The sequence below is a fragment of the Ammospiza nelsoni genome, chromosome 6, assembly GCF_027579445.1.
Source record: "Ammospiza nelsoni isolate bAmmNel1 chromosome 6, bAmmNel1.pri, whole genome shotgun sequence".
Classification (NCBI taxonomy): Eukaryota; Metazoa; Chordata; class Aves; order Passeriformes; family Passerellidae; genus Ammospiza; species Ammospiza nelsoni.
Window position 1 is genome coordinate 57,167,371 of NC_080638.1, and position 12,520 is coordinate 57,179,890.

The following is a 12,520-nucleotide window of genomic DNA, read 5'->3' on the forward strand; positions in this document are numbered from 1 at the left end:
GACAATTTTCAGGAGCAGTGTTGGATGGGCAAATACATACTACAAAGTCAAGGACAGTGGGATGCAGGATGCTCCTTCCCATCAACCACAGGTTTCTCTGAAGGTTCTGGGCCTTCCTTACGTCTTCCTTCAGACCCTAAACTAGTCATGTCCCAGAAGAGCCTCCTGAGCAGAGCAGGCTGAGGTGGCATCCAAATCCACAGCATGCTGAAATGCTTACAGGAATCCCAGGGGACTCATCTGATCAAGGGCAAAAGTAGCCATTGAGGCAGGAGCTTTATTCACTGTGACTGTTCAATGAGGGCTTTTCCATCTCAAGTGACAGCTAAGTGCTGCCAGTGAGACTTTTTCTGGTCACAGCTCAAAAGAAGCAGAGATCTCAGAGTGCAGGTGAGCCTCTGCTATCCAAACCAGAGCTATACTAAAAAGTGAGCCAAATGCTGTTCAAAATTGAGCTAAAACATGTGGAAACTTTGTGACCTGTCCAGTTCCAGGAAAAAAATATCCTGAAGTATTGCAGGTATCAGGCCTAGGCAATGGCTAAAACACTTATCCAGAACTTTCCAAGACTCAAAGATTTTTACATCTGTTATTGGCCAACCACTTGGCACCTGGTCTCAAGTTTTAATGATCTGGATGTCATAAACCATTCCACTAGATATATGAAGCAAAAGGGTATATATTTGGGAAAGCAAAGTTTAAAGAATTAGAGTTCTCCCACCCAATATAACTGAGTACACAAACTACTCTCATTGCAAGCAGCTCCTTTCCCCCAGTTATCAGAGAAACAACCTTTTCACCAGACATTTATTAAGGGACCACTCAAGAAGATGCTTGCTTGCCAGTGGAAATTGGCCCCATCAGAAAAAAAAAAACCTCTTAGCACTTCATGCAGCATTGCCAGCACATATCATGGCTCTGTTAGACTGGAGAAGAGCTAAGGAGCTGCCATATGGGGTCAGTCAAAGCCCCATCCTGGTTTGGGCAGTGAGCAGGGGAGGAGAACAGAAGGAGCCCTGCAGAGGGTGAGCATCCCAGGCATGTGCTGGGTTCATTCCCAAGTGGGAATCTGCATCCAGACCACCAGGTTTAATAATTGACAATGGGAGAATCAAAAATAGTTTTAAATTTCAAGCATAATAAATTGGCCAACATTTACAGAGCCCAACCTTTCCTCCTTTCAACAGTCCAGCAGAGTAAATTCATACACTTAAACAGAGGTGCATTTGTGTTGGGTTTTGTTTAAGGTGGCACGGCATAATTAACCAGCCCCTCAATCAACAGCTCCTGAAACTTGTCCCTCCCTCCTGGCCTCCCTCACCCTTTCACAGACCACAACAGAGATTTTCTAACATGCCCTTCCTGAAAGCTGTCCTGAGCTTTGCTTTTCTGTGGATACTTCCACACTAATTTCATGACCCTAGACCAGGGCTTAAAAAAGCATTGAGGCAAATGAGGCCAGAAAAAAAAAAAAAGGTGTTGAATTGTGAGGTTTTTTTGATCATTCAAATGCCCATGAATTGTCAGAAAGCTGGACAGGTAGTACCTTTTCTAAACAGAGTCTTTAATTTGGAAAAAATACTAAAAGCTCAGCATTTCACGCCTCCATTGAGATATGCCTCTGGCTACCCTTTTATTTTTCATGCCGTGTTTTCAGAAATGTTACATTCAAGAGAATACATTGCCTTCAAATCATGTACACATGCATGTTTATTAAGTCATTACCATAGCCCTAAGTCCATAAAATCACTGTGGACTGCAATACCACATGTGCATCCAGCAATTAGATGAATAAATTAACCCTGAAAATTTTCTGCTTGAGGTGGAAGGGAACAACTTGTACTCTGAAAGTTGAAATAACACTCCAGAATAGAGGAATCAAATCATTTTGTATTTAAAAGACTGCTACCTGGCTAGTGCTCAGGGAAAAAAAACCAGCACCTAATCATGCTGATGAATACCAATAGCTTTAAATTTCTGAGGAAAAAAGGAAGGGAAAAAGAGTAGAAAACAAGGATTTGGCAGAGCACGCAGTTCCAAAGTGCATTACTCCGTCAGTGTCATTTTCTATGCGGCAGTGTTCTTTCAATTATTTCTTCTCCTCTCTTCCTCTGTGCAAAGAAAATTGGCAGAAAAAGTTGCCTGCAGGATCAGAGAGGGGTATTTTTATCAACCTACAACTAGATTAAAAATCCTTTATCTGAAATGCAGCAGAAGACTGGCCGGAATTAAATCCCATCTCCCTCTGCTTCTGAGCTGTGAAGGAGTACCACACAAATGGCGTCTTGCTTAATTTGTATTATTTTTTAATTTCTGTTGAATTTTGTTTCCACTTGCACCAGTTACTTATGCAAAAAGGGAGTGGTGCAGAGAGCTACATAGCAAATGTCCAAAAGGGGACGTCAGATGAGGGATGTTTGCTGAAACATCTGGTCAGTCCCTCACCTGAGGACACAGAGTAGGTCAAGCCCAAAGCTCTGAAGGGCAACTTCTAACCAGTGTATCAGTACCCAGATAACAGCTTGTTACTCTTGCTGCAGTGCCCTCTTCACCTCCACAGAGGCTGTTCACATGGCAGAGCCTTTGCAGAACCTGGGCTTGCCTGAATTTTTAATGGCATTAATAATCACAGTTTGTGGTGCTGCACTGCAGTGGGACTGCCAGGGAGCCTTCCAGTAACTGGGTCACAGAGCTGCCCTCTGTCACCGTGCCCAGCCCTGCTGACACAGCCACCAGGTGCCAACTGCACCCACACTCATGGAGCAGCTTCACTCTGCCCTTTTGATGCCCATTTGTCTCTTTCAACTGCACAGCCCCAGGGGCCCATGTTGCAACACAGGAGGACAGTAAACAAAGTTGTGAAAGAGAGGCAGGAAGAAACAGGACCTGAGAAGTTGGCATCATGGGCTGACTTGTTCCTTACCTGTGAGCAAATCACCTGGCTTGGACAGGAAGGGTTATAAACATTTGGGTCTATTCCTTTCAACCCTGTTGAAGGACACTGCCACCCAAAATGAGGTTGAGTGAAGAATCAGCAGACGTCCTGTCCAGGATATTTTTGGGTAGTTGTTCCAATTTCTGCTTTGCTGGCTTCTCTGGCTCTGTCTCATGTCAGAGTGTACAGGAGCAAAGAGCTATTAACTTGCCTCAGCAGTGATTGCTGTGCACAGTGTCCCGGGCAGAGACTTTTCATTTAATTTTCATACATCATTTACAGCTTGCTGCACCCATTCCAGAAAGTCAGCACCAATCTCCTTAAGTTAACATGGAACAAACAGGAAAGGAGATAGAATTCTTCTGTTGTTATTTAAAAGTCTTGTCATGTCTGGGCACATTTGGTGTTGCCACTGATTTCATTTCCAATATACTTCACTGATATAACGAAGTCATTTCCTTGAGAATACACAGGGGACTGCTGGACAGCATTAATGCAGAAAAAAACAAACATTACCAGTTTGCTTGTAACAAACTTATATTCAGCATTGCCCTTTGTTTGTTGTTTGGTATTTTTTCCTCACATTTTATATTAATATGATAGGAAAGATTCTGATTTTCAGCACTGCTGTAAACCCCTCCAAGGAGCAAACAGAATTTCTGTGGATTTGGAGGCGTAACACAGATAAGGATAAGGCCCTGAAACTTGTTTTGAAATAGATTATACAGCCCCACCTGTTTATTATTCAATTGGGACTGCTAAAAAATTATGCAAAAAGTGCTCAAGAGAGGTCCAAGAGTTCTTCTGCACCCAAGTTCAGCAATCATTATGTCTGTGTCCTTTAGTCTTTTATCCACGCTGCTGCAGTTACACAGTCTATGAAGAGAAGTATAATAATAACCCCTTTGCAGCCTCTGAAGGCTGTAAGGAGGATTAATTAGTTAATGTTTATGCAGTACAGGGGCCAGGCTCTGTGCTGATTTAGTCTTGATGCATGTCAGCAGGGGTGGATTAAGGTGGGAGCCAGCACAGATCTGAGTGTCTTGCAAAGAACACACCACGTTCAATGTCACCAATTTGCTCATTGTTTAATTTTTCCCCCCTTTTATTTTTTATGACTTCACAGAGCTGAAAACTCTTCATACCTATTCAGGGAGCTCTGCACCTCTTCAGATGGCTGTGAGGACCCAGCCTGGCAGTGTCTTTAGGGAACATCTCAGCTCACAGAAATGAAGTAATGATAAGCAGCTCTCCAGAGCAAGGAGTGATGGCACAGAGCCCTGACTCCATGAATAAGGGGACAAGTAGACTTTCCTTTAAAACAAATTCAGGCTACAGAAAAATAGTTATTTGAGGAAAAAAACTGATTTGCTGGTTCTTCTACATCTCTGCTTTGCACAGAAGATACTTCAGTGACACTGGTGAAGTGATGATGAATACTCTTAGAGTAAAGCAAAATAAGCATAGATGAGTCTAATCTGGTTTTCAGTTTTGAAATTCCTCTAGACAGTGATTGCATGTCACTGTATGGGAGCATATGGCACTATTACTTGATCCTCTTACCAAGGACAACATTAATGACTTTTGCCTAACCCAGCAGTGTACACTGTTGAATGGTTAAAAGGATGTTCCAACAAACAAAATGCACAAATCCAGGGCCTATACTGTTATCCTTCTCCCCTTTGCCCTTTGAATCCTGGCCAGGAACATCTCATGTATCATATGAAAGGATTGCTGTGGTGAGAGCACAGTGACAGTCACACTGATACCAGCTGCAGCAGTGAGCCCTGCTGTGGAGAGCTTGATTTAGTGCCTGCCTATTCTGGGAATCATGAGAAAGGAAAAATACTGTACTGTGTGCCCCATGCAAAATAGGTCCCTGTGTAATTTTCCAGGAGGTGGGTGCATCCCATAATTTTCCAAAATAGTTCAAGAATGATATTTGGATGAGCTTTCATGTGAAACAGGCCAGATTAAGTCCTGTGACTGAACAGTGGGCCTTGATGCCTTATTCAGCTATCTATATTTTATGCCCCAAACCAAAGAGAGTAAATAGCCCTTGTCAAATAACAGGTCTGCTGAAATCAGCCTGTCTTACAGCACCCCATAATACTCCTGATCCACAAAGTAAAAACATCAGGTCCAGAAATCCTGATAGTTCCTAAACTTCAGAATGTATAAAGCAGTAACACATCAAAGGGGAACAGAAGGAAAAAAAACCCTTGTATTTAAGTCTACCCCAGCTTACACAGAACCTTTTGTCAGGACCAGCTCTCAGGGTCTCTGGTTGTGTGAGAGTGGGAGAGGTGGGAGAAGTGGGAGGAGGACTCTTTGCCTCACTGAAGTTAATAGCTAGCTGAAATCAGTGGAGCTCAATTCCCCTCTCCCTGTGTGCTTTTTGGAATACCACATTGATTGTGTTTAGTCCTACTGCCCTCTGCTACACAAAGTATTACTGCATTCCCAGGCAGAATTTCCTCGGTTTTTTTGCTTCAGTCATGGGCCCATAAGAACTGTTTCAATGGATAGAATGTTTAATTGCAGGAATAGGGAAATAGATATGCCATCAATGTTAATATTCTTTGATAAGTGGCTGTCTAGAAATCACTCCAAAGTAACGAAGAGACATTGATGCAATTTCCATCGAGAGCAGTGCTTGATAGACAGACACATGAGCAGGTAAATAGAACCCCAAGTTAGCAGGATGGACATCCATATTTATACAGAAATTCATGCTGATGCAAAAGGGCTCCTTCAACTGATACAATGAGAAGCAAAATATTTTGGTGAATCACTCTATTAACCAGGCTCAGGAGCCACTAAATGAGACAGGAACTGGGAGGCCACATGAACACAGCAAGCTCCTGGTGGCCCTCTCACAGAAAAAAATTAAGGGAGTGCTTCCTGAAGTTGCAAGTACAAATGAAAGGACAAAATACCTATGACAAAGTCAGAACAAGGGTAGGACAGTGCCAGGAAGGTAGTTGGAAGTGCTGAAGAAAACAGGAAGGATTCCAGTCCTAGCTTTGAGGGCACGCTGAATCAATCAGCCATAGACTGACATACAGTGAAGGTGAAGAAGATTAAAAGGTTTTTTAAAAGAATGTGTTAATGAAAAATAGGAACTCTGGGAGGTGAAGGAGTAGGAAGGTATTCAAAAGAAGTTTTAAATGCATCTGTGAATTTTTAAAAATTAGCAAAAAAAGTTTTAAAAAACTTTTGATGAGCTTTAATTTAAGATGCTCCAAAAGTAGACTAATGTAGGCACAATGATCAAAGATTTTTAGGGACAAAAACTCTAAAAAAAAATCCTCAGGAAGAAGAAAGCTTGGAAAATATCCAAAGAGGATTATCTCATGAGAGACATGGTAAGAACACTGCTTCTTTATTTTTCTGTTCGTATTGAACCAATAGTAAACTGTTGATTTTCAAAGCAACCACAAAAAATCAATCGTCAGAATGATGTGCATATGACCAGTCTGGAGACATCCAAGTGGGAGTTCCCTGGTATGATCTGTGCAGTTTGAAAAGGGATCATTCACAGCAGCCTCACGGTGGTGTCTGGGGGCCTGGCTATGATCTCTTTGTTCTAAGCTCTGAACAAACAGTGCAGAGAGTTTGCCCGAGGAACTAATGACCTTAACAGACAAGACAAAAGTTGGAGAAGGAAACAATCCAGGAAAGACAGACTATTCTCCCCACATGTGCCAAGACAGATCTATGTCTTTGTGTAAGCAAGAGCCAGTTACCAAAAGCAGGGTGGAGGATCCCAGTCCTTTGAACACAATCCTATTGTCTGAGCAGCTCCAAAGTTCGTACAACAACTGCACACTCCTGGTTACCTTTGGTTTGCAGGTCATAAGTCAAAATTAGACCTCCTATAGGAGGCTGCAGCATTTAAAAAACATGTGCTTTTTACTGGAAGGAGGCTGAATGCAGCATATGTAAAAGATTAAAGGAACATCAGGCAGCTGTTAAAGGTTTGCATGATATGAACTCAGTTTTGGCAGCATTTTCTGCAAACAGAGAGGTGAGACAGAGAAGGATAAGTGTTGGTAGCAGAGTGGTCTCAGTGGACTCGCAGAATTTCTGACACCTAAGAACACTGTGGCACAAGTATGCAATGCATGAGGCCATTAACTTGGTCATAATTATTAGTCAATCACATTTTCTTAATTGTTTGGCCTCACCTGCCTTCATTCCTTAGAAGACCTGGAGCAGAATTCCATGCTTCCCTGGCATTTTGCTCAGTGGCACGCTGCCTACCAGGGCATGGAGAAAGCACTGAGATAGTTTCCAACTAAAAAGGTGACTGGAAATTAAGCAGAAATGGCAAGAACATACCACACAGAACTGAGCACAACCCAGGCCTGTACCAATATCAGAGAGAGGAAAATCAAAAATAAATTGATAATAATCATAGAATGATTTTGGTTGAAAGGGACCTCAAAGACCATCTAGTCCCACCTCCCTGCTAGACCAGATTGCTCAGAGCCCAGTCCAAACTGTTCTTGAACACTTCCAGGGATGGATGGGTCATCCATGTCTCTGGGCAACCTGTTCAAGTGCCTCACCACCCTATAATCTTCCTGTGTTTTCCCTAGTCATGAAGTGGGAATCATTTTGGAGTTGTTAAAATCTCAGTGTGCTAAAGTCCTTTGCTCATCGCTGTATGTGGGGTTATAGAAGCATTCCTACACATTAGAAATCCATCTGATTCCAAAAAATGGCCAAAGACAGATGTCCAGGGCAGATTATAAGACAGAAAGTCTGTGGTGATACTTCCTCAGGATAAACACCTTGCCTACACAGGCTTTCTGAGTCAGAGATACTGGCAAAAGTCTTCACTAGATTTTTTTCTTTCTTCCATTAATCTGCCTAGGGCTGGTTTGCTTTTTGTTTGTTTTGAACCCTATAAAACAGGCGCAGCAACCTGTGGCAAGAAGAAGTTTCACAGAACCACACACCATAAGAAAAAATACTTATTTCTTCCTCCTTTGACCTAACCATCTGCTAGGTTTCCCTCATACCTCTTATATTCCCTTATCTAGGGGAGTACAGTGACCAATCCCTGCTTATTTACTATTTTTATGGCATCCAGCTGTCAGTATTGATATCTCCAATTATCTGCAGCTTGAAGCCTGTTATCTCAGTCAGTTGTTCCTCAGACAGAAGCTCTTCCATATTACATTCTTGCTGCCCATCTCTGAACCTTTTCCATGTATTCTATATTCTTTATGAGATGGGATGTACCAGAAATGCATACAGCATTAAAAAATTACAGAGTGACATAAAAATGCTCCCTGTTGTGTTCTGCATCCCTCTCTAGATTTTTTAGCATTTTATTTACTTCTTTATCAATATCACAGATGATGCACCATGTCATTAAGGAATGAGATTTGAGGAAAATAAATACATTTTCATGGACACAGAAGCTCCTACTGGCAGCATGGCCCAGACAGTCTTAGATGTAATTGCCAACAAATTAATTCACCAAAGAGAGCTGAACCACTGATGCTATTTTAGGCTTCATTTTGGTAAATAGAAAGCACATTACAGAAGAAGTGATCAAAGAAAATAACCTTTGACTGAGAGATCACAAGTTGATTCAGCTTAAATTAAATGAAGGGTAAACAAAAATAGGTCTGTAATTAAGGTTCTACATTTCGAATGGGCAAAATTTGAGAAATTAAGGGGACTAATTAGTGAACTCAGCTGGACTAAAAAGCTGAAAAGCATGAATGTGGGAAAGGCCTCTGATTCCTTTCAGTGAAAAATACAGAAACTACCTCCAGCACATGTCCCAAGCCAGGGAAAAATAAAGCCTGTAAAATTACTGTTAATGTAAGTGAATGGGTAAACTACCTCAACAAAGTGTAATGGCAATCAACAAAGGGCCAGCAAAGAATGGAAAAAAGGCAATCAGCAAAGAGAACAGTACTTCAGAGGCCAAGAAGCTTGAGACTGAAATGCCAAAACTCAAACTCAGCGAGACGTTGCAAAGGATACAGAAGTAAATAGAAATGGGCTGTTCAGCCCTATGAATAAAATAAACAGAGTGAAAAGGAGTGGAGCAGACAGGCAACAGCTGAAAGACTTGATGGTTCCAGCTGCAAACTTAGATGGTTACTTTATACACACTGATTTTTCAGTGAAGATAATAGTGCTAAAGAATGGCAGGATAGCTAACAGTCTCAAAAGTATGGCAAGGACCACATCTGAGAGAAAAGCTAAGCTCAAAATGTGTAATGCCTTCAGAAGAATCTCCATTTTCTTGGTGTTGCAGACCACAGTGACCCTGCACATCCAAACAGAGAGTTGGTAAAGGGGAGGATTTGGAGAAAGGGGAGAGAAAGGGAAAGGGAATGGGAAATGAGAGTAATGAGGTAAGCCAAGACAAGAGGTTAAAATTAACTTCTTGTGATGTGCTGTTGAATTATCCCCAGGAGCCAGAAACTCCAGAGACAGTGAAGGCCACAGTAGGATGATGGGAATTTTCATTCCCAAAACTTGTGTTTTGCTCCTCTGAGAACAGGCTGCCTGCCCCAAAACCTCTTCCTTCCTTCCTTAATATGGGAGAGCTGCAAATTTGAAAAATCTACAAAATACTCCTGAGAGGCAGCAGTACTGGGTTAATGAGAGTACTCTCCTATATAAATATTGGCTATGGGAAGGTCTAAAATGAGGTTTGGAATAAATGGGATGACCTTTTCATTTGGGAGAGTTTAAAACACGAGTTGTACCATCTGGGAAAACTCAACAGAAAAGCTTTTGGGAAATTTCTCACTGCCGAATGTTTAGGTTTACACCATTCTAAATTAGTGCAAAATAAGGTAAATTTGGTTCTGCTTGGGGAGGGCTCATCAAGTGGGCAGAACAGCCTACCAGAGGTACTGATACAATAACTCATTTAGAGAATTATTTAGCTATCAGCTGGGAAACACATCACTGTCATTTGCCAGGGTGTCATGGTTTGAGCCTGGCAAAGCCAGAGCCCTCATGAGTACACCTTCTCCCTGGTGTCTGCTGTGAGATGTGACCAGGAATAAGCAAAGCAGGCTCCAGCTTAAACATAAAGAAAAGTTTATTAACTGAACTACACAAACAATTACTAAACTACACACAAAAGAAAAAAGAAAACACAAGGAAAATGAAAACCTCACAAAAACACTCTCCTCCTCCTCCCCCCTAAATTCCCAATACAATACGTCTTCCAAAATCACCAATTCTGGGTCCAGCACCACCCCTTTAGAATCTCAACTTTCAGTTCCTCACGAGGAGAGGGAGTCCTTCCGTGTGTCATGGTGGCCTTTTCCATCCTTGTTCCGGTGCTCTCACCACCGAACAAGAATCAGGGCTGCTTCCAGGGTTGTCTTTTTAAGGATGCTTTGTCCAGTTCCAGAAAAGCACAGTATCTCACCTTTGGGACATCCGTCCCCCCCACATTTTATATACCCCCTGGGGCCGAGGGGTACCCACACTGAATCTTCTTTGGCACTGGGACATTTCTCCCCCTGGACTCAGTCTCTGTATCTCACGGAAACATAGCTCTGTCCATGGCTACACGAAAGAGTCCAGCATAAAATGCCACTCCATCTTCTCCATTCTTCTAACATCTCTAACTCTCTCTTTGGTCCAGACCTCCATCACTCGCTCATTTCCTTCGTCCTCCTCCACTCTTATCACTCGTCTAGGAAGGGTTAATGTTCTGTGAGGTTTTCATTGTCCAAAAAGGGTTAAAAACTCCTCCAGGTGGCTGGACTCCTGGCTGCACCCCCCCATCTCCTCAGCCGGGCTGCCTGCTGCCAGCACATGTTTACTGAATTTCAAGGTAACGGACACAAACACAGGCTGCACTCTCTCTCTCTCTCTGTCTGTCTCCAAGGGGGGGAGGCAGGGGGGAGAATGACTGCCCGATGTCTCTTGGGGCTCCTCCACCCTTCCATCCTCCAGGGCCTCCTCACCCCCATCTCTGTCCAGGCCCAGGCCTATAACATGGCTGCCCCTCCCCCGCCCAGCGGCAGCGGCTGGACGGGGGAAGGGAGATCCGACCTCCGTGCCTCAAAGTTCCAAGAGAGCCTCCCAGGGCCGAAGCTCTGCTTTTAACCCCTGGGTGTTCTCAGAGGTGTGTCCAAAACCCACTGGCTACACCAGGTGCCAATATCAAAATCCAAGCACCCATTGGTTTGACCACAGCATCCCAGAATTCCCACTTCTTCCTGGTCAAACCACCGCACAGGGCATATATGGCATACAAGACATTAATCAGGTATCCATTGGAGAAGAAAATAGTGATACTTTTACAATAAAGTGTAATTTCAAGGGTGATTAATAAGTGAATAAATAAAACAGCCTTCAATACGAGTAGGTGCATTTTTTTTGTTATCTGTAGAACTCCATTAAAAGAGCCACACGGCCCTTTCATCATCCTGAATTAATGTTAAAATATCTTCCTGACCTCAGCTGCACTCTGCAGCCTTCCACACTGCACCACAGCTTTCAAGCAGCCTCCCAGTGAAGCATTTCCTTGCCCTTCCTTGCAGCACTCACACATCCAGCATGTGCAACATCTGTCCCACCAAATGACCCAAGCCCTGCTCAGCATCTGCCCTGAGAGATTTGCTGAAATCAGCAGCAGAAAGGCCAAAGCCCTTTGAAAATCCTGGTGTCAGTCACAGTGCAGAGCATCAGCCACAGGGCTGCCATATTTCTGTCCCAGGTTTTCAGGAAGCATCAGTCATGCTCAGCCCACGTTCTGCAGATGGTCTGTGCTTAGAAACACATGGCATTTATTGTGCATGTACAGACCATCTGGCCAGTGTGCAGACCAAAGGCCCCTGGAAATGCTGGACACATCACACGTGCTCCAGAGCAAATCTGGGCACGTGCAGAAAATGCACATTCTGCATTTTTTACTCTGCCTGAACAGTCTCTGAAATCCTGGACAGAAGTAATGAATAGCTTAACTTAAAATACTGTAGGGGAAGAAAGTGTATGTTCTCAGTGTAGAACAGCTCAAAAGACTCATTTTCACTGGATATGAAGGATCTTAGAGTGCTGTCTGCTCTGTAGTGTGCAGAACACTGGTTAAAGGATCCCACTGGAAGGGAACCAGGACCTCTCCACACCCCAGAATGGCTCTGAACTCTCTAATCAAACAGTCAGCACAATGAAGCTCAGCCTTAAGAGCCAGAAATGCTGGATGGAGTTGTGATAAACTGATTTTGTGAGAAAACTTGGCAGCTCCAGGGAACTGCCTTGAGATTTCAGGAATACAACCTTGTTTCTTCCCAGCCATACTCACTCCCATTCAAGACAATTGGGGTGACTGCCTCACATTTCCCTGGATTGATCCCTGCGTAAGAAGGTATAGAGCAGTTTCCCTATGGTCAAACTCCACAAAAACTCCACTTTCAACAGCTCTCTCACAAACTTTTGCAAAACAGGTGCTGGGTGAGGGATGTATGATCAGAGGATGGTACCTGCTGACCAGTCAGCCTTAAAATGCAGGTGAAGCTCAGAAGAAAGCTCAGCTTCTCTGATGTCACTCCAAGTCACTGTGATCAAACCTTCTGGGATACTGAA